The 21,870-nt window shown below is 42.4% G+C and overlaps 2 long non-coding RNA genes across 5 annotated transcripts; one reads left to right on the top strand and one right to left on the bottom strand.

Annotated features, from left to right (window-relative positions):
* Positions 1-5,017: 5,017 nt before the first annotated feature.
* Positions 5,018-12,704, bottom strand: LOC309326078. 4 transcript variants are annotated; one of them, XR_014150110.1, is made up of 6 exons: positions 12,174-12,704; positions 10,660-10,786; positions 10,275-10,358; positions 9,591-9,666; positions 8,971-9,238; positions 5,018-5,309 (listed from the first exon to the last, which is right to left on the bottom strand). It is a non-coding gene; the product is annotated as an uncharacterized lncRNA (long non-coding RNA). The 4 variants fall into 4 exon arrangements; XR_014150111.1 differs by lacking the exon at positions 8,971-9,238; XR_014150112.1 differs by lacking the exons at positions 5,018-5,309; positions 8,971-9,238 and having other exon boundaries at positions 9,504-9,666.
* Positions 8,476-9,963, top strand: LOC309326085. Its single transcript, XR_014150124.1, has 2 exons — positions 8,476-8,917; positions 9,587-9,963. It is a non-coding gene; the product is annotated as an uncharacterized lncRNA (long non-coding RNA).
* Positions 12,705-21,870: the final 9,166 nt, after the last annotated feature.

Raw genomic sequence — 21,870 nt, 5'->3', positions numbered from 1 at the left:
GCATTACAATAATTGTTCAAATTTGAAGTTTCTGACAAAATGGATGCCCAAATGGATACCATACTTCTGTTGGGTGGCAGCTGTGGTGATCGGGTGTTTATGTAAATAATATTGTGCACATATGTAATAATAAGGTAACTGAGGTGCAAAATGTGGTAGATGTGTAGGTAAGTATAATATGTGAAGTAATGGTTGTTGTTGTTTTGTTAGGAGAGTGTATGTGCTTGGAAGGCTGGAAATGAATAATGATTGGATAAGAGTTTGAAAGGGAGTTTGGTAAGAGACAGAGAGTGTCAGTTGATTGGTGAGTGAGAGTTATATTAGGAAGGGGCCAGATGCACCCCTGTGGTGAGGGAATTCCACATCTATGGGGCTGTCACAGAGAATGCTCTTTCCCTGGCCACCACCACTGAACTTGTGGTGGAACTACCAGCAGGGCCTCCTCTGTTGATCTTGACAACTGAGAGGTTTTGTAGGGAAGGAGTGGACCTTTCAGATATTTGGGACCTAAGTCGTCTAGGGCTTTCAACTCTAATGTAAGTATCTCTTATTTGGGCCCAGAAATTAAAAGGCAGCTAGTCATGCCTTCCAACTTTTTGTAGATGAATCTGACGAGATGCATGCAACAAACCTCATGCTTAGAAAAGGGGTTGCTTCACAAATGATGCCTCCTGCCCCACAACTGCTCTTGACCACCTGTTATATGCTGTCTTGGTTTATCCTGCAAATCTGTGCTCCAGTGATTTAAAAGAGGTCTGTGCTTTGGTAAACATAGACTGGAAGAGCATAAATTGCCCTGTAAGACAGTCTTAGTCACCACACTTTGGTAGTGGCAATGACTGAAATGCCAGGCCATAAACTATACTTCATGCTCAAGCAGGTTGTGACATTTCTGAGCTCCTAGTTTCAGTTGCTGGTTCTTGTTTGCTGCTATTGCTGTATTATTGCTAGTGTTGTGCTGGCATTATTTCGTGTGTTCGGCTGGTGGTGCATATATTGCTGCAGCAGTGTGCCTTGTGTTCTGCTGGTGTAACAGGACTTCCACCAAATCCTACAACCCAGTGTCCCCCCCCCCCAGTTGTGTGTCTCCAGATGTTATTGGACTTCAGGTCCCACCACTTCAGCCAGATTGACCAATGATGACCAAGATGATGGGAGTTGCAGTTCTGCAACATCCAGGGACCCAAGCTTGGGAGAGACTGCTTAGCCTCTCAGCCATTAGATCCTCTGCACAGGATTGTACCCCCAAAGCAGTCCCCCAGCCAAATTATCAAATTGTGATGTTGTGGCTAGAGTGTCAGATTAGGACCTAGGGCACCGGGGTTTAAATTCCCATTTGACCATGAAGCTAACTGGATGACCTTGAGCCAGTCACTTCCTCACAGACCAACCTCCCTCACATAGTCACCACGAAGATTGAGGAGGGAGAGAACCATGTGCTCCCTCTTGAGCTCCTTAGAATATAAATGCAATCAATCGATATTTTTTCTTCCCTAAATGTTACACTTTCCACTTGTTTAAGTGAACCGTCATAGAAAAACTTCCTGGTGGATTGCCTCCATTATAAGTAAACTAATCAACTACAAGGCTGGGAAAATCATACTAGTGAAAAAACTAGGCATGCCATTTAGCAAAGACACAGTGTAGGGTTGGAAGGATTTGTTAATTTTGGTGCTCTCCTTTTGTCATTTTTCTAATCTTAAATTCAATTTCCCCAGCAATTAGTAATTTATTTTTTAACCTTGTGAAAATAAATTGCATTTTAGTGAAAGTTTCTCCTAATAAACACATTTTTGAATGCAGTTTTAACTAATATACATGTTTTGCATGCAATAAGCCCTAACAGAATGCATTTTTGTAAACATTGGTTTAGTTGGAGAACTGCATTACAAATTTTGGAAAGGGTATATCTTTTCAGGATGGCTGTTTTTTCAGTTCATGAATTGTTTGGAAAGTGTGCATTTGATAATTTTGCCCTGGAATGCAAACTGAATTGAATTTATCAAATATCCCCATGCATACCGTATATGTTTTATTTAAATTACATTGCCACTGTAAGCAATGTATGACAGACTTTTCATCATTAGCATTCAAACTATAATAAGGAATTTCAACTTTTTTATTTTTTAAAGAATTACACTAAAATAAAGAGAGTTGACTTGTCAGGTAATATTCTATTATTGCAGAAAGCCAGGCTGAATCTCATCCATTCATCTCATACAATAGGTATTCCGAGTGCCCTCTAGTGTCTATTGAACACAGATATTCATGTGCTATATTTATACTGTAGGTGTCCCCAAATACATTGATTGATTGACCCAAGGAACTGTATGCCGCCTTTCCATATCTGTTTGAAACTCTCAGGGTGGCTAGAATCCTCTTTTCTTTTTTTTTAAAAAAATGCTGAAACAGTAAAAATTATGACAATCACATATAAGCACATATAAACATCAACAAATGGGGGGGGGAGCTAGGAAATTTTAACTGAACACTTGAAAACCCTGCTGGAACCAGAAAAAGAGAGAGAGAAAAAATCTTTTCAAGGCTGGGAAATCATCAAGAAGAGGTAAAACAAATACCAGACCCTCCAAGTCTCCCTGTTTTCCAGGGATAGCTCTGGATTTGCAGAAGCTGTCCCGGTTTCTGATTTGATCCCAGAATGTCCCTCTTTTCCTTAGGACGTCCCTATTTTCATTGGAGAAATGTTAGAGGGTATGGCGTTATGTGATTCCCAAGCCAAGAAGATAAGTAACTATATCCAACCTTAAGAAGATATCTGACTATTATTATTATTATTATTATTATTATTATTATTATTATTATTGAATAGCACATCCCTATTTTTATTGGAAAAATGTTGGAGGATATGAAACACACCTGGGAAAGGGGATAGGAACATTTGAAGCTGCCTTATACCACAGACCAGAGGTTTTCAACGTTTTCGAGTCCACAGCTCCCTTGACCAACTGCATTCTTTCTGCGGCACCCCTGTGTGGCTCAGGAGCCGAGTTATATCAAAGCAGACCTGGCAGCCTCTCACCATTTCTCGAACACCCTCCCTTGTGGAGTCTTCCCTCAGCCTCCTCTCTTCTCCCCTCTCCTTGGGAGTCTTCCTTGGGAGACATGAGAGGGCATCAGAGGAAGGGAGGGAAGGAAGGAAAGAGGGACATGGGCCAGTGTTGCCCATGGCACCCCTGACCATCATTCAAGGCACCCCTGGGTGCCATGGCACACTGGTCGAAAACCACAGCCACAGACCATTGGTCCATCTAGATACACAAAGGATGGGGAGCCTGTGGCTCTTCACATGTTAGACACAGCAAATAGTGGAGGCTGGTGGGAGTTAGCATTCAACAACATCTGGAGGGGCACAGTTTCCACATCTGTTGTCTATACTGCCTGGCAGTGACTCTCCAGGGTTTGGGGCAACAGACACTACAATTCCCACATGGAGATGCTGGGCATTGAACCTGGGCTTTTCTGTACCAGGTCTTCCCCTTCCTGGACTTGACCCTAGTTTTCCAGGTAGCAGCTGCAGCTAGGAATGTTTTTCGTCCTGCTTGTTTGGTCCACCAACTACAGTTGTTTAGGGCTCCCAATGTCGCTTTCTTTCAATGGGCTTAGGACAAGTCTGCACCCATATACTCACCAGGCAAGGAGAAAGGTGCGACATACATTTGGGGGCGGATTAATCTATCAGTTTTGTTTTCTAATTTTATAGTCTTAAATTCAATTTGCCACATTTCTGCATCAGCTTGTGAAGTGTTCTCCCCCCTTAGTATACAGTGGTACCTCGAGTTACATACGCTTCAGGTTACATATGCTTCCGGTTACAGACTCCGCTAACCCAGAAATAGTGCTTTAGGTTAAGAACTTTGCTTCAGGATGAGAACAGAAATCATGCTCCGGCGGCACGGCATCAGCAGGAGGCCCCATTAGCTAAAGTGGTGCTTCAGGTTAAGAACAGTTTCAGGTTAAGAACGGACCTCCGGAACGAATTAAGTACTTAACCCGAGGTACCACTGTACATCTTTGAGTATGCAGTTTTGCCTGATATTCACATATGTGCAAAGTATTCCTTTAGTATGATACATTATTGTATTTCATTAAATATATTCATTTTTAAATACACCCCCTTAATACTTATTTTCGTGCACATTTGGTTTTGGTTGGCAGACTGCATCACAAAACTCAGAGGAGTGCAAATCTCAAAGGATAGCTGTGTTTTGGTTCATGTATTGTTTTGGGACGTCAAAATTAGTAGGTTCATATGGAAATGCAATCCAGAGTGGATTTGTCCTCCATTCCCAGCTGAAAGACAGCTAAAAGTAAAACTGAATGATGGGGTGAGGGAGACTCCATTTTGAAGCTAATGTTTCTGGACACAAGAGACTATTGTTACCATTGCATGCTGTCAACTGCACCAAATAAGTTGTTTTTACATATAAGAACACAAAACAAGCATACTGAATTTCATCTGACATATGTTGGAGTGTATGGGTGAAGGGAGCACTGAAAGAGTAACTGCTACTCTGAGATAGAGAATTTGGAAGCCTTGCTGCAGACAGTTTAGATATACAATTGAAGTTTTATCCTATTATTTTATTATTTTATTTAGAGAAAATTCTGTTTGGCTTGTTGCAAGGAAGCCATTTCTGACAAGCTTTTTATTACCTTGGACCTAAATAAATAGAGCTGTTAAAATAGCTTCCAGATGACCGTTTCCCTTTTACTACTACTAACAACATTATGTCACTTTTTTTTCCCTTTTCCTTTGCTTTAATAAGCTTCACACTCTTCTTCCTTTCCAGTACTCTTATGTATGTTTATCTTGAAGCCTGAAGTCTGTTTTTCCTATCCTGTAAAATAATGTGAAATGGACAGCTTCTTTTCGGATAGCAAAGCTTAATTGCGATGAGACATTCTGGAATATTTGTGTCTTGTATTATTCTAACCTCTTGCATAGATTTGGACCGAGGCTTTCGCAGATCCCGCCCACCCACCCCCCTCTGTGCCCCGGCCGCCATCCCACAATGTTCATAAATGAGGTCTGCATCTTGGCCTGAAAACTGTTACCAATCCTGTTCCAGTTAGAGAGATTTGGCAGGAGATTTCATGTTGATGCTCCTAAAGCTTTCGACCGCTCTGCTGATGTTCACTCCACAGTCTCCCCTCCGTTATACAACCCTCCTAAGACAGCTGCACTGCAAACGAAAAGCAGATGTGGCGTATCTTCCTCTTCGAGCTGCAGTGGAGGCCTCTGGCCGGGCAGCTGGAGTGTCCTTGGTCAGAGAGAAATGCTGATCCACCTGCAAATAATAAGGGTTAATTGTGAGGTTAATGCAATGCAGCGTTCCCGCTGTACGAAATAGCTGAGGGTTACGGTGCAGCGAAAACATTCACACATGCAACTAATTTGGCACATATCCAGACAAAGGAAACCTTTAATAAAGGGAACCATAGAGCATGTAATTGCATGTGTGGTTGGAAAGCTTCTAATTATGTTGTGCTAAAGAAGGTTCCTCCTGTTTGCATGGGGTTGTGTGCTCTCCAGTAAACAGATAAATGGTGTACTATGAATTGGAATGACTGCCTGCTGTCATGGCATGTTCTTCTCATTCTGATTATTAATATAGGTGGTGACCATTTTGCGCTGGGGTTCTCTTCCTGGCCCCCAAGCAAATCACCAGAGTGCGCGTAAGGACACCCTGCCCTGCCCCATTCCATTCTGCCCTCTTCTGGGTCCAAAAGGACCCACATATTGGCAATTGTGCATCAATTGGACACACTTCAAATGGTTGCCCCCTGTATTGTTGTTTTTGGTTTGTTTATTTACTAAATTTGTATACTGCTCTTTATCCAAAGATCCAGTACTTTTTTCTGGGGGTACACAGGGGTATGCATACCCATAAACATTTTGTGAATCTAACGGGAGAAGAAACATTTTTTTTTTTTAAAAAAAAAAGTTTCTTCTCTAGCATGGTGAATCGTCAGTAGCATTGCTAACCCCAATGGCAGCCAATGGCAGCCTCATTTCCTGTCATGGTGTTTCCTGAGTCTCAGACGGAAGCAAACATTTAATATGTGAAGTAGGAGTTGGAATCTAGCATAGTGATTGGTCAGTTTCGTTGTTACCACCTCCGATGGTGGCTTCCTTTCCTCTCCTGGTATAATGCATGTTCTTTGTCCTTTTGTCCATTTACTGTATTTATTTTTCCTGATTTGAACTATAAAATGGTGATTTTCTTGAGTCAAAATGAGAGTACCCCTAAACATTTTTTTAAGAAGAAGACAAAGCACTGCAAAGATCTCAGAGTGATTCACAACACAAAAGTACAAAACAAGAATACAAAATACATCATAAAAATGTTCTAGTAACTCACCTCCCACAAACACATAGCCTAAAGATATGTAAGAAAGGTGCCAGGCAAGCTTCCTTGGGGAGAGCATTCCACAAATGGGGAGCAACTGCAGAAACGGCCAGTCCTCATGTTGCCACCCTCTAGACCTCTGGAGGAGGCACACAAAGAAGGGCATCAGATGATGACTGCAAGTTCCTGGTCACTTCATATGAGAACAGGTCTTTGAGGTATTGTGGCCCTGGTGATACCCCATATAATGAGGGTCATTTGGAACTGCCCCATCATTCAGTATTATTGATTTACAATGTGCAACACGGGGAGGGGGGGAATGAATGAGACAGGGCAAAGTGACTACTTTTGGGGGTCTGAAGACACCAAGGTGTCTGATTCTAAGGCAGCAAGAAAGCTCACTGATTCTCCCAAGATGAATCATGGTTGTTAAATCTGATACTTGCAAAATATTGCTGAACTGGGAACACAAGGATGAGATACTTCTATGGGAAGTTGTTAAAAAATGGAATAAAATCAGAGTGCCGTGAAGAGAGGAATTGCCATCCTGATATTAAATGCAGGTGCAAATAGTATTTTAGCTAAATAGAGTAAAAGGGGATGGAGAAGGGAAAGGAGATTGTTAGCTGCTTTGAGACTCCTTAGGGTAGTGATAAAGCGGGATATCAAAGCCAAACTTTTCTTTTTCTTCTTCTTCTTCTTCTTCTTCTTCTTCTTCTTCTTCTTCTTCATCATCATCATCATCATCATCATTGGAATCTAACTGAACTGAGAAATAAAAGAGATTGCAAGCAGTCCCCTTTGTTTTTTTTTAATAATACTTTTTATTATTTTTTTAACATAAATATACAGTTTTAATCCAAATTTTCACAAATTCCATACTTTTGGACTTCCTTCAACTTCTCTGACAATCATCCATATTTAACTCTTGCTTACGCATTTCTTCTGCTCTCTATTGCCATTAGTCCCCCCTCCAATCATCCATTTTCATTTAACAATATACCTGTTTTTGCAGTGCTTCTTTAAACCCCACCAGCGTTGTTTGTACTTCACATGTACTTTTCAGATATTCCACAAATTTCCCCCAGTCCTCGATGAACTTTTGGTCTCGAAGTTATCTAACTTTCCCTGTTAACTTGTCCAGTTCTGCATAGTCTGTTAATTTCATCCTCCATTCCTCTTTCGTCGGTATTTCCTCTTGTTTCCACTTCTGAGCCAGTAGAATTCTTGCTGCTGTAACTGCTTATTGAAAAAGCTTATAATCCTTCCTTCTTATTTCCTTTCCTGTAATGCCTAAATGTAGGGGTTCTGGTTTCTTAACAAAAGTATACTTCAACATTTTTTTCATCTCATTATATATCATCTCCCAGAAGCCCTTCACTTTCTTACACTCCCACCACATATGATAAAACATTCCTTTTTTTTTTTCTTTACACTTCCAGCATTTATTACAGGTTTTATACATTTTTGCTAATTTTACCGGTGTAATATACCATCTGTAAAACATTTTCATGACGTTTTCTTTTAACGCAGTACAAGCAGTAAATCTTAAGTTTTCCTTCCATAATTTTTCCCAATCATCAAATTGTATATTATATCCAAAATCTCTGGCCCATTGTACTATTACCGTTTTAACTTCTTCATCTTTCGTATACCAATCTAACAATATCTTATACATTTTTGACAGAATTTTACAATCATTATTTATTATATCTGTTTGAAACTGAATCTTTTTCTGTGTAACCACTTTCTTTAATATCTTTTTTAAGCATTTCATTAAAAATAATGCAACCAGTCATAAACATGTTCCTTAACTTGTTCATATGGTTTTATCTTCCATTTACTTCCTTCTTTAATTATTAAGTCTCCATATGTAATCCAATTACTTCTCATATTTACTTTCTTCACAGACATAATCTCTAACGGAGATAACCAATGCGGAACTCTTGGTTCTAGTAGGTTTTTATACCTATCCCATACTTCTGTTAATGAACCTTGGAATATGTGGCTCCCAAACCCTTTATGTATTTTCTTCTTCTCACACCATAAATACGCGTGCCATCCAAATCTGTTATCAAAACCTTCAGCAAGCAGTCCCCTTTGAGGCTTCTAAGAATGCAGAAAATGCATTAACATATTGGCCAGCTCAATTAATAAAAAAGAAGAACAAGCAATAGTGCATCAGCATGAGAATAATACAACCAAATAATGGTTACTATTTTTGCTCCAAAAGGCTGGGAGAATAGAATTGTTATTAGTTGTTGGTGATAATCCATGAGATTCTCTATCACCTGATACTGTCATTCCTCATGGTTCATCTCTCTCTCTCTCTCTCTCTCTCTCTCTCTCTCTCTCGTCTCTGAGTGGGACATAAGTGGATCTCAGCTTTGGCATGCACGCATGCACACCTTGTCATTTCACACACTGTAGCCATAGAAACAAGTTTTTAAATTGTTGATAACCTATTGGAGGTCAGTTGTGCTTTTATGATGCATATTTCTCCAAAGAACAACCAGCCTCTTTAAATCAGTGGAGGGCAACAACAAGTGACTATGGAGTAAACGGATATAAGAAACGGATATAAGAAACTAGGTCTCACCATTTGTCCATCAAGCCTAGGGCTGTCTGCTCTGACTGGCAGCAGATCTTCAGAGTTTTGGACAGTGCAATGCTTCCATCATTGGGCACCCAATCCTTTTCTTTAACTCTCTGCATGCCTTCAAGTCAAATGCTCTATCACTGAGCCATGGCCCCTGTGGCGTTCGTACGGAGCCCCCAGTCATCTCACGGGCTATTGACCCGTACACCACTAATCCACTGCCACCAACCAGGTCCTCCCCGGTAAATCACTTAGTCTCAGTCAGATTCTTAAGTTAACAAAGAAGAGTGTAGTTTATTGCAAACACAAATAAACTTTACCTGCATTCAAAACGTTATTACTCTTTACCTTTTTAGTCTTATTTTACCCTGTCTCTAACTCTTCTACCTCCCCTCACACAAGAACCAACTGCGCTAACTGTCTCTCTATTTCCAACTGTCTGCCAACTGCTTTCCCAACTGCCTTTCCCAACCAACCAACTAACTAAAACCAACCTTGGGCCAAGCCCTATTATAAACAAGTAGGCTCTCTGCCTCTGGCTTTTCTATTGGTCTACCTATTAACTCTTTCTCTCCCACTGCACAGACCTTTTCAAAAGAATGGGCAAACGCCACAGCCACCTTAAAGAAGTCGATGTAGCAGGTGCTGAATCCTTCCACAGTGTGCCATAGTTGATTGGATGGTGCTTGCAAAGTCCTTGAAAACAGAATAAAGGTTACAATATCTTTATTTTTATCTGTAAAATGTTGGAAGGCAGAATGTCAGGTGGGTTTTTCTGTCTACAGGGAATCATTTCCACACTCATTTGTCTGCCATGGAATGTCTGTGATTAACAGGTGATTTGTTTCTCAAAGCTCTTGCACACGTACTGTTAACCCCCACAATTTAGTCACAACCATTTCTAAATGATGCCTTTGCCAAGTAATGTTATTCTTGCATTCTGCTGTTTGTGATCTTCCTCTTTCTTTCATGGCAAACTTCCCTTTTTTGGGGGGAGGGGAATTTTCCTAGAGTAAATTCAGATATTTTGGATGAAGGGTGGGAAATGTTACTTAATACAAGCTAAAAATCACTGTAACATATTTATCCCTATGCATCCAGGAATGAGAACAGTGCAGAACATCAAAGAAAGTGGCAGTTAAGTCTGTTTCTTACAGCTGCATTTAGTGGATATACTCCTGATAGTTTGAGGCCATTTGCCATTTCCATTTTTCATAACCAACGTCAAACAGTTTACAGAGAGACAAGCTAAATTAAAACAGAAGACAAAAAGAAAAAGCTATCAGTTCCTTCAAGAAGTTTACATTTTGTGGGAGGGAAGGTTGTCCTTGATGATCAACGGCTTCATGAAGGCCTTTGGGACATCTAAAAGCCACCCAGTGATGGCTCTCTGTTAGGAGATTTAATACAGTAATAATAATGTGGGAATGTTAAGGAAAGTAGGAGAGGATATACTGTTTCGATATTATCCCTGCTCACTCAAGCTAGTGAGTAAACAACAGAGTACATTCCCTTGCAAGTTATTGGAAGCAAATAGATGATTCATTAGAATCCTTTAATTAAGCAATCCTGTCTGGCTTGTCCAGTCTGGATTGTTCCTAGTAAGTTTCCCCTTTCCCCCCCTCTTAAAATAATAATAACACAACACAACACAGTCTTCTTTAAAAGTAAGAATAAAGTTTTACTCACATTCAGTTCACAGAAGTAATCTGAAGGCAGGCTTTATCCTGTGGTTACAGTCAAAAGAAGTCTGAGCTACATCTCAGACTTTCTGCTTCTGGGCTCCATCCTATGTGAAGGTTGAGCCATGTGCTGGCTAAGAGCCAGGAGAGTCCAAGAGAAAGAGTAAGAAAGTAAGAGTCCAAGAGAGAGATGGTTGCGTGGCCAGCCCTTTTATATGGTCAGCTAGGGTCATGCCCATCTACCTGGTCACACACAGGGGGAAGAAGGTCCAGAGCAGGTATGACAGGAAGTCCTCTCTGTCTGGAGCCACATTCCCCTGTGTGTCCATTCTAGGCAATCAGAAAATGTTGTACTTGACTGCTCTAGTAATAATACATCCCACCAAAAATACCCCAAACACCCCATCTTGATCCTACAAGATTCTGTTTTGGTATTACGGTTACAAAGCGCCCTTGCAACTGTACAAATAGTTGGTAGATATTCTGTTCCCTCGTCCCTCCATCTTCATCTGGGCAGGGAAGAATCCCAGTGATTGATGAAGGGAGATGGTATTTTAACCAAGCTGTGATGGATGCCGCTGGGGTGAAAGGGTGAGAGCTATTAATAAACAGAGTCTGAAAACCTTTTAACGCCATCATTCACATTCACACGTCTTTAACCTCGGCCACTTTGAGATCCAGCATGAACTTATTGCAAGGGAATAAAATGTATATATATTCATGCTCGTTAAGATATTTAATTTGCCCTGCCGAATGGATGAGGCGCTGGTGGCACTGCCGTTTAGCATCTCCCTTGAATGCAGAAAGGTAGCAGATTTATTTCAATCCCATTGGGTGCTGACATTTTAACCCAGTTATCTTTGATTTATTCAGTCCCTGACAGCGCCAAAAGAATGATGTGTTTTGCCCGAAGGCTCTGTGGGTGAGGCAGCTTGACACATGCCTTTTCTTTCTCTAAAAAGGGGTGATCTCCTCAGCTGTTCTGAGGGTCCCAGCACTACAGTGGGCAGAGAGATTGTTTCTGAAATACTGTCTTCAGCTATTTGGTATGGGCATGCGGCGATGGAGAAAGTTGAGGTGGAAGAAAGTGAAATGCTGATTAACTCCCCCCTCATGCCACCATTTTTGTATTTGTGCCAGTTTCCCCTCAAGTTTCTCCAGTTATCAAATTCTACAGGTCATTTGGCATAAGAACCCCAAAAAGGGCATTATCAGGAGCAATGCTGAAATTCTTCCAGACCATAGGAAGTTGTATTATACCAAGCCAGAACACTGGTTCATCGAGTTCAGGACTGTCCATGCTGACTGGGTGAGTCTCTCCAAGGTTTCAGACAAGGAGTCTTTTCCAGTTCTCCATGGAGATGCTAAGGACTGAAGCTGGGGTTTTCTGCACACCAAATAGAGGCTGCACTGCTGAGCCACAGCTCTTCCTAAAAGCCTATGTGGCACCAGCCTCCTTCAAGCCATTACTGTCATGAATGGGACCAGGATGGTGAAGGGGGCGCATGCCTTTTGCCTTACCTATAGAATTTCACAGTCCTCCAACTGTGCCATTTTGGGACATAGAATCTGAAGCGGACTATACTGTTCTGCTGTTTATGTACATACTGTAGGCATATCAGAGGGCAATTATGTGTAGGTAACTATAACAGAGGAATTAAGGTAAATGTGGGGGAGGGAGGGAGCTTGGAATGTTGGTAGTGAGTGACGATTGGATGAGAATTTGAAAGGGCTGTTTGAATGATGCTGGAGACAGTTGGCAGAATTCAGTTTGGAGTGGTTGATAATGGAGGTGGGAGTGGGTGGGAGTTGATGTGAGAGTTGCTGGTTCGTGCGGCAGAAGGGGTAGTTTCTTAAATTGGATCAGTCTTTTGTAGGGCTGGTGAGTGTGGGTCTTGCCCTGTAGGCCCAGTGGAAAGGGCCTTGCAGGGAGCAGCCTTCACGCCTCACATTGATCCTCCTTTCTGCCTTCCAGCAAGCACTTCCATGAGGCTGAGATCAGGAGCATCAAATGAGATCAGCAGTTCCTATGCATCTGCCTTTGCATCTACGTTCTCTCTTTTTTAAAAATAAAATAAAATAATATTTATTCAAATTTTAAAGGTTACAAAAAGAAAAAGAAAAAAAGAAAAAGAAAAAGTAAAAAAGACAGAAAAAATACAGTCAATTAAAAACAAAGAAAACAAATCAAACCTTTACCTAGCTTTCTTTCCTTTACTTGTTTCCTTGACCTCCTCACACCTCCCATTTTTGTATTCTAATTCAAATTATTGTTTCAGCAAATCCTTCCAACCTTGTTTTTATCTTAATAATTTGTCTTATTATACTATAATTTTGCATTCTCTCTTTCACCAATTCATTTTTACTTAATCCTTTATGTCATTTCTGCCAAAACCACATAATTTTCTTTTTCCAACATCTTTCTATCAGTCCTTAATTTTACAATATTTTTGAAGATAAATTTTAAATTTTCTCCAATCTTCTTCCACTGACTCTTCTCCTTGGTCCCGGATTCTGCCAGTCATCTCAGCCAGTTCCATGTATTCCATCACCTTCATCTGCCATTCTTCCTGGGTGGGTAGATCTTGTGTTTTCCAATACTTTGCAATGAGTATTCTTGCTGCTGTTGTGGCGTACATAAAAAAAGTTCTATCCTCCTTTCGCACCAATTGGCCGACCATGCCCAAGAGAAAGGCCTCTGGTTTCTTCTGGAAGGTATATTTAAATAACTTTTTAATTTCATTATAGATCATCTCCCAGAAGGTCTTAATCTTTGGGCATGTCCACCAAAGGTGAAAGAATGTACCTCCAATCTCTTTACATTTCCAACATTTATTATCGGGCAAATGATAAATTTTTGCAAGCTTGACTGGTGTCAAGTACCATGCATCTACGTTCTCTTGGAGAGCCAGTGTGGTGTAGTAGTTAAGAGCGGTAGACTCGTAATCTAGTGAACCAGGTTCGCGTCTCCGCTCCTCTACATGCAGCTGCTGGGTGACCTTGGGCTAGTCACACTTCTCTGAAGTCTCTTAGCCCCACTCACATCACAGAGTGTTTAAGCCTGGAGCTCTGCTGTTGGCTGCACAAAAAGAACACAACGTCTAGAAAAATGTTGCAATTCAGTCTCCCATAAACTTCTACGTCTTGTGATTGATTATGCAGAGTGGGGGTTATCTGTATGTCCCCCCCCCAATATTCTATTCATGCTGGCACCCCTGCCCCCAATACTAACTGCTTCTTTCCCTTTAGACATTTGTAACACCACAGGGAGTCCATAGCCAGTGGCTTCCAGTGAAACAGCCCCTTGTTGTCTACCTTGAGGGGGAAAGGTGTAATGAACACGACTTTATAAAGACATTTGTTTAGAAATAGAAACTGGTTTGCTTAAGCCCTGTGGTTCTCTTCATTACTTTCATGGGTGGTCTTGAAAAACGCATTGCAGGCTAAGACATCCCCGAATGGCAAACGCAGGCAAAGTGAGGGGGATATCTATAATCTGACAGCATCACCAAGGCACAGCCACTGGCTTCTGTTGGACATCTTCATCCCTGACCTCAGTCTACCAACTTCCACTGCCTTCCACCAGTTCATCCATTTACCTTGTGCCTGGAAGGCGATCTCTGCCATCCTCTGAACACAATCCCCAGGCACATGGTATCTGAAGGGTGACTCATGCCATCCCTTGAATACACCCGTCAGATACACACATCATTCACCTTGACTCCATTTGAAACCTTCCATTCAGACAGACACATTCACTCATCAGCCACTCTCTGTTCATTCACATAACATAATCCAGTTTCAGTCTACAAATATCCACACAGCTTCTGTCAACAGGCTTCTGAAAGTGAATTTCAACCAGCTTGCATCCACAAACACTAGCCTGCTGTAGTCTTGCATTTCTACCAGCTTCTGAATATGAACTCCACCAGCTTCCACCCACCACCATTTGCCAGCTTCTGCCTGGTCCAGTACCAGAGTAGTAATTTTATTTACGGCCATAGGCCCATACAGGTAAAAACGACACATAAATAACAACTTGTGCACGTGGGAAAAACAGCCGCTAAAACACCACTATAACAATAAAATACTATAAGATATAATGGCATACTACGCCTTAGTTAGCTTGTAGTGCTCCTTGGCGTCGCTTTTGGGTAAGGACAGCGACCAGGAACCTTGCCACTTTCAGGGTTGTATGAGTATTCTTATCCTGCAAGATTTGGGCAAGGTGGAATTTTGGTGGGGAACCCTCTAGTTTCTGTATGATTGATCCCAACAAATTTGCCCGTGGCACATTGAACAGGGGGCAAGTGAACATAATGTGCTGGAGCGACTCCGGTGTCTCCTTATCACATTCGCACATGGCGGGGGCTTGGCCCTTTGAGAATCTATGTCTCAGGACGTTGGAGGGAAAAACGTTGAACCTCGCTTTGGTGAAGGCCAGTCTATGGGCAACAGTCGAAAGGGAGGAGAGGTATGATGGAACGCAGTAAGTTAAAGTGATACCAATGTTCTGAGGCGAACAAACACCTCCCCCCAGCATATAATTACGCTGTAGATCGATGTCATCCAGTCTTTGGTGGATCAGTCTTTGAGCAGTAATTTGGTCTAGTTTTAGGGAATCTGAAGGAGAGATTCCATAACTCAGGAGTTTGGCATGAATTCTACTAGTCCAAAGGCTAGAGAATTCATCTCGCCATAAGCATTGGACAAGGTAGTGGTTTGGTAATCTATGCCACAATGATAACCAATAATTGAAGACTTGCTTCCACAGGCAAGTTTCTAAGGATGCGATCTTCAATTCTAGTCGCATGGCTGCGTTGCTTACGCACAGGGGGAGCATTAGGAGCCGATGTAGGAATTGATTTTGCAGTGTCTCAAGAGGGGCAAGATCTGTCATCACAGCCCAAAGCGGGGCAGCATAAGCAACCACAGCAACCACTTTTGCCTTGAACACCTTTAGGGTCGAGGGAACATGCAAAGCTCCATCCGAAAAAAAGAATCGGAGGAGCGCATATGACAGAGTTTTGGCCTTGTTAAGTAGGTGTTGAATTTGAGCTTTCCACCCCAAATTGTATTGAAAAATAACTCCTAGGTCCAGTACCAGAAATCAGCTGGCTTTGGAAATCAGCTACCTTCAAGTCACAATCCCACGCAGCAAGTGAACTTGCCTTCTCATTGTTCCACAGCATCCCATTGCCAGAGAATCGGGCTTATTTGTTGCTCAGCACACCTCCATGCTAAAGGAGACCACCCAGTGCTGAATGCTACAGCTGTTGCCCACAGCTGTGTTCTCCTTGAGGAGGGAAAAGCCTTTTGCTTTGGATTTCATCTTGGCCCACCTTTATAACTACCCAACTGCCATGTGCTTTTGTGACATCACAGGCAGTCAACAGACAATGGCAACAGCTGGGGAGACATCATCATAGCCTCTTCAGCCCTCAGAACACAGGGCTTCTTTGATTGTTTATTATTTAAAAAGACATATAAAGGTAAAGGTACCCCTGCCCGTATGGGCCAGTGGTGAGCGACTCTAGGGTTGCATGCTCATCTCGCTCAAGAGGTTGGGAGCCGGCACCGTCCGAAGACACTTCTGGGTCATGTGGCCAGCGTGACGAAGCTGCAGCTGGTGAGCCAGCACCAGCACCGCACACGGAAACGCTGTTTACCTTCCAGCTATAAAGCGGTACCTATTTATCTACTTGCACTTAAGGGTGCTTTCGAACTGCTAGGTGGGCAGGAGCTGGGACTGAACAACAGGAGCTCACCCCACCGTGGGGATTTGAACCACCAACCTTACGATCAGCAAGTCCTAGGCACTGAGGTTTTACCCACAGCACCACCTGCGTCCCCAAAAAGACAAATAGGCTACCACTTATTTGTACCAATACCAGAGAAGGGCATATCATAACTGGGGGGGGGGGGGAGAGCATTTTTCAGTCCAAAGGCAAGAAGCTTTACATACACAGTTAAAGGAAACACCCCAAAGCAGGCAAAAACACCCAAGAAGGATCTGAGATATGCCTGGGGAGGGCCTGGGGAGAGTCCTGAGGGCCAGGTAGAGTGTCCTGAAGGGCCACATTTGGCCCACAACTCAGTGGTTTCCCACTCCAGTCTTAAATGATAAAAAACCAAAGGGGTTTCCATCCTTATGAGCTCTTAGAGGAGACCTATGAAATCAATCAGTCCACTGATTCCAGCAATATCTACTCAGAGTATGGTGTGCTGCAGGAGCACTGCTAGAGCCAATCTTGCTGTTCTGCCAGTGTGGCTAAACCACAGTGACCTCCTGCCACCTTGACACTCTCCCTGCTGGGCAGAGACCAGGTTAACATTGCAGCTCTGCCCTAGGCAAATGAGCTGCTTCTGGTGAAATGTGTGATCAGATTAGTGAATATTGTATTTTATTTTATTTTTAAAAATGCAACCATTTTGGGGGCTGAGGGAATCCATATTGAGAGTATAGCTGGCATAGGCAACCTTGGCCCTCCAGATGTTTTGGGACTACAACTCCCATGATCCCTAGCTAACAGGATCAGTGGTCAGGGATGATGAGGATTGTAGTCCCAAAGCATCTGGAGGGCCGAGGTTGCCTATGCCTGGAAAATAGCATGGGATGGGTTGAGGGTTAACCCACCTCCTCTATTTTCCCAACAAAAAAAAATCCCCCTGAAAATGCTGTTTGTCTCAGGATATAAGCTGTCAACAGAAAAACAAACAAATCTGGCACTCTAAGCTGGGGCAAGTCAACAACCTTTCAACCATTCAAATCAGTGAGAAATGTCCCAATAGCTTCCTAGAATGAGGATTCTGTTCAGGAATGGGCTGGTCTCTTACAATCCAATTTTTGCTACTGGTGTGTGGACATTCTGTTTGGCTTTCCAGTGTGCTGCCTTTCCCTCTTAACTTCATTATTAGCATTCTTCCTAAATTAGTAGCTACTCTGGACTGAGAGTATCAGAGATGTCCTCCTATTTAATTTGCCCCTGGCATCTGAAATCCAAACAGCAAAAGTGGCAGTGTCTATTCCAGAATCCACTTTCACTTGTTCAGCACTTTCCTTTCTTCGGCAAAGAGCACACTTCATGCTTTCTTGGGAATTCATTAAGGATTAGTTCAGATTGGCTAAGAGGGGAGGCTACTGGAGACACCATCCTGTTCCAATTTTCCATTTCACCACCACAGCTGTATTTTCTACCTTTGGTAATTATATGCATCCCTATGACTCGTAAAAGCATATTTGCAAAAATTTTGTCTGCAGCCTTTTATACGTTTCCAAGTTCACTTTTGACTGTGATGGGAAGAGACATTGCTCTAAATGCTTAAAGTGTAGCAATACCCCCCCTCCCCTTTAAGCCAATTCATTTATGTTGTGAATAGGAACCTTTGTTGAAATCAGACATATTAGGATGTCAGTAGCATAATGAATCGCTGCATTTCAATTCCCCACATGAAAGCAACTTCTTTCCAGTTTCCTCGTTTCACATGTACGCATGTAGGATTTATATGCAGATCTTTTGGCACACTCAGTCATTCATGAGTCTCTTCTAGGAATAGCTGTGGCAATTTGACTCATCCCTGAACTGGAACATAGAGACTTTCTAACTCAGAGGTCAGCAAACTTACCGCACCTTGGGCCAGTGTCTCCAGCACCAATCGTGTGGCAGGCCAGAGGGCGAGGGAGCGGGTGCCCATACGCATGTGCATACGCTACTTCCGGTGCACTTCCGGGTTATAGGAGCACCGGAAATAGCTTGTGCGCATGTGCACGGGCCTCCTCCGACCTGGATGTGCACCAGAAATAATGCTTGCACATGTGCAAATAATGCTTGTGCATGTGCACGCGCACAAGCTATTTCCAGTGCTCCTCCAACCTGGAAGTAGGCAGCCGCACAGCGCAGTGCCGGTAAGAGCGGGCGGCGGGGGTTGCTGCGGGCTGGATAAACGAGTCCCTTGGGCCTTATCCGGCCCGCGGGCCTTAGTTTGGGGGCCCCTGTTCTAACTCTATCCTTTCCCTGATCTAGTATTGACTTCCTTTTCAGTGCCTGTATTATCACCTCTCCTTTTAAAAAGTCAGGCATTTATTCATGCATTACTGGAGGATTGTGGGTGCTCAGTGATGTTGAAGGTCAGCCATAGGCAGATGGCAGCTGAGCCAAGAACCGGGGGCATTTCCCCCTCAGGAATAATCTGTGTGGATCTGCAATTGTGGTGGTGGGTGGGGCCAAATCTTGAAGTGGGTGTAGCTGCCACCTTTTGGTTACATCAATTTATCTCTCTCTTTTGCCTCTGTTCACTCTAACACACTTTCTGCTACCCTCTTCCTCCCCTTTATTCCCTTCTTGCAACCCATGTGAAATTAGGCTAAGGGCTATGTGGAACTAGCCTGAGCTCCACCGGATCACAGCTTCTGACCTGAGCTCTAGCTGATCCATCAATTTTTGTCCATTTCAGTCAATCCCTCCCCCTTATCTCACCCTGTACATCCATTTTGATGAAACAATATAGGAAGCAGTCACGAACCTAAGTGTTAATTAAGATTCAGCTTATGCAATGTTTGTGCACATGCAGTTTTACGTGCTGGAGAAACACCTCTTAAAAGAATCTTGATGCAGCTGTAGCTGGACATTAACACCAAGATTAGTGGTTTGTTTTTTAGCATTGTTTTAATCAATGCATACTGTACATGGACACTGGTAAGGAGTTGGGTACGGAGGGGAGAAAAGACATAAACTGGAGGAACTGAAAGCTCAGGCTCAGGCAAATGTTTACAAGGACAGTGTTCTTCGCAAACTTGAGAATAAAAAGTGTAACAATAGGGGATAACACAAGCATTGTACATTGGCGACAAAATTAATCCCTAGGGAAATTTGAATGAGAACTATTTGAGGATCATTTCTACTTAAATGGAAGTCACTGGTCTCCAAGTAGATCCTAAATGCTAATTGTGAAGTCCTTCTGAGACTGTAGATCCTTATCTAGCCAAATCGGCTCCATCCATCCATAAGGTGGAGGAATCAGTAGGCTCGGGGGACCATACGTTTTGCAGAAATATAAAAAGCGTTAGGGAAAACCCTAATAGTTGTCCACCCCTAAAAGTGTCCAATGAGGACTGAGCGTGCTCAGTGGCCATGGATTGCTGCCTAACTGCTGGGATGGGGCACACAAAACCAGTGGGGAAGGAATGATGGAACGAAGTGTCCTGGAAGAGAGCTGGCTGACCGCAACCCTGAACTGGAGCATTCCACACTGCAATGTTTTGTTATAGGTTCTGCTTGCTAAAATGCACAAAAGACCTGTTTTTCAAGGACTAATTCCCTATCCACTAATCCTTCAGCAGGTGTTCATTCTATAAGCCACATCCTTACTGTGTTTTTTTTTTAAAAAACAAACAACACATTAATTATTTCAAAACTTTCTATACCACCCTTCATTATATGAGTTTTCATGATGGTGTGCGACTTAAAACTAATATGCAAACAAGAAAGCAGAGCCCCAGACCTTCCAAAAAAACAGACACAAAACCTGGACAAACTTAGAAATCTGTTTTAGGTTGATATCATTGGCAGCTTTCTTGTTTTTATACAGGGATTGCCTTTCAAAAGGATCGTGTTTCCTATATTCCAAGAATCAAGTGAAATAACTGTGTGCAGAATCTGGCATATAATAAATTGAAGAGTTTGCTTCATTTCTTTGTGATTGATTCTGATGCCATTCCTCAAAGCGCTCTTCTGGTTCATGCACCATTATAGAGAGATTAGACGGGGATGTGTGTGTGTGTTGCTTTGAGCAGAGTATACCTCAGTAAAACATCAACAATATGTACATCCCGCAAGAGTCTACTTTGCAGTAGAATAAGAAACTCTTATGAGGAATAATACTGTGTTTCATAAACTCTCCCAAGTTCTTTTTAGTGTTTGCACCCCATGGCAATTATATCTAAAAGAAACAAGACCATTCAACAGCAAAGGAGATGGAGGCAGTCATTGGGGGTTTGGGGGCAAGGTGTCATCAGTATCCAGCAGTGGGCAGGATGAGGAAAATAAGCCCAGCCTCAATGCCTACAAGACGGAGGCACTGTAGGTGAGTGGTCCTCATGTCTGAGATACTAGCCAATCATCAACCGTGGAGGGGGTTGCCCTCCTCTGGGTCAAACTTTGTAACTATAGGTCCAGGTAGCCTCAGTGGTTACGAATGCCTTCTACCAGCTTCAGCTGCTGCAATAGGCATGGTGATTCCTGGACTGGGAGCGCTTGACCACAGTAGTTCAGACATTGAGGACTTGAAGGTTAGATTACTGCTGTGTGCTCTGCCTGGGGCTTCATTTGCACTCGGTCCAAAACCTGCATTCATGTAGAACACTGCAGGGTGGTTGCTGATCAGAGTGAAACCCTAAGTACATTAATACCTGCTGAAGACTTCTATTCTGCCAAGCCTAGGCAAGCAATTAAGAGTACATTCCCCACTATGGTCTAATGATGTATGTTTTTAATTACTTTGCTTTTAACTTTTTTTTAATTTATTATGATTTTACTGTCAGGTTTTATGTTTTTATATATGTTGTATACCGCTGTGATACCTTTCTATGACATAGTGGTATACAAATAATTTTTTTTATAAATAAATGTGGGTCTAAGCCCCTACTTTTGTGGGAAAGAGTAGCATATTTTACAAGTGAAAATGAGTATTTGTTTACATGTGCATGCCTGATTGGTTGTGTGAGAGAGAGAGAGGGGGGGGGAGAGAGGGGGGGAATGTTATAGCAGCTATCATCAGGCCCAGTGTTCCTAGGACTGTTTGCCAATTCCTCCATCATGTGTTGGTCAGGGGGCTTCAGATTTCTGGTCTCTAGCCCTAAGTTCCAATCCTACCTGCACCAGTGTTGGGACCAGGTGGCAAACAATGTAAAATCTTAAAGAACAACCCTGTGCATCCCTGCTGGCTGACCCTGACTGGGAACTGCGAAGCCATCACTTTAATTGTAACCTGAGCTTTGTGGCAAAGATCCTGAGTGCCCTGTCTATTTTATAAATTATTGACAAGGCATCAGAAAGATTCAGATTGTGCAAGTGCTAATTGGCCCCATGGTCATTTCTCAAAAGTCCAGGGTAGTTCATTGGCTTTTAGATAAAAGCTTTTTTTGCTGAGCTGAAATATCCCAGAGTTTGAGCAAATCTATGTTCCTCATTTGCTTTTTTTTAAAAAAATAAAAAAATAA

Source organism: Podarcis erhardii, assembly GCF_964252035.2.
Source record: "Podarcis erhardii genome assembly, chromosome: 12".
NCBI classification, from domain to species: domain Eukaryota; kingdom Metazoa; phylum Chordata; class Lepidosauria; order Squamata; family Lacertidae; genus Podarcis; species Podarcis erhardii.
The sequence above is the reverse complement of the archived record's forward strand: the minus strand, read 5'-3'. Positions and strand labels throughout refer to the sequence as shown.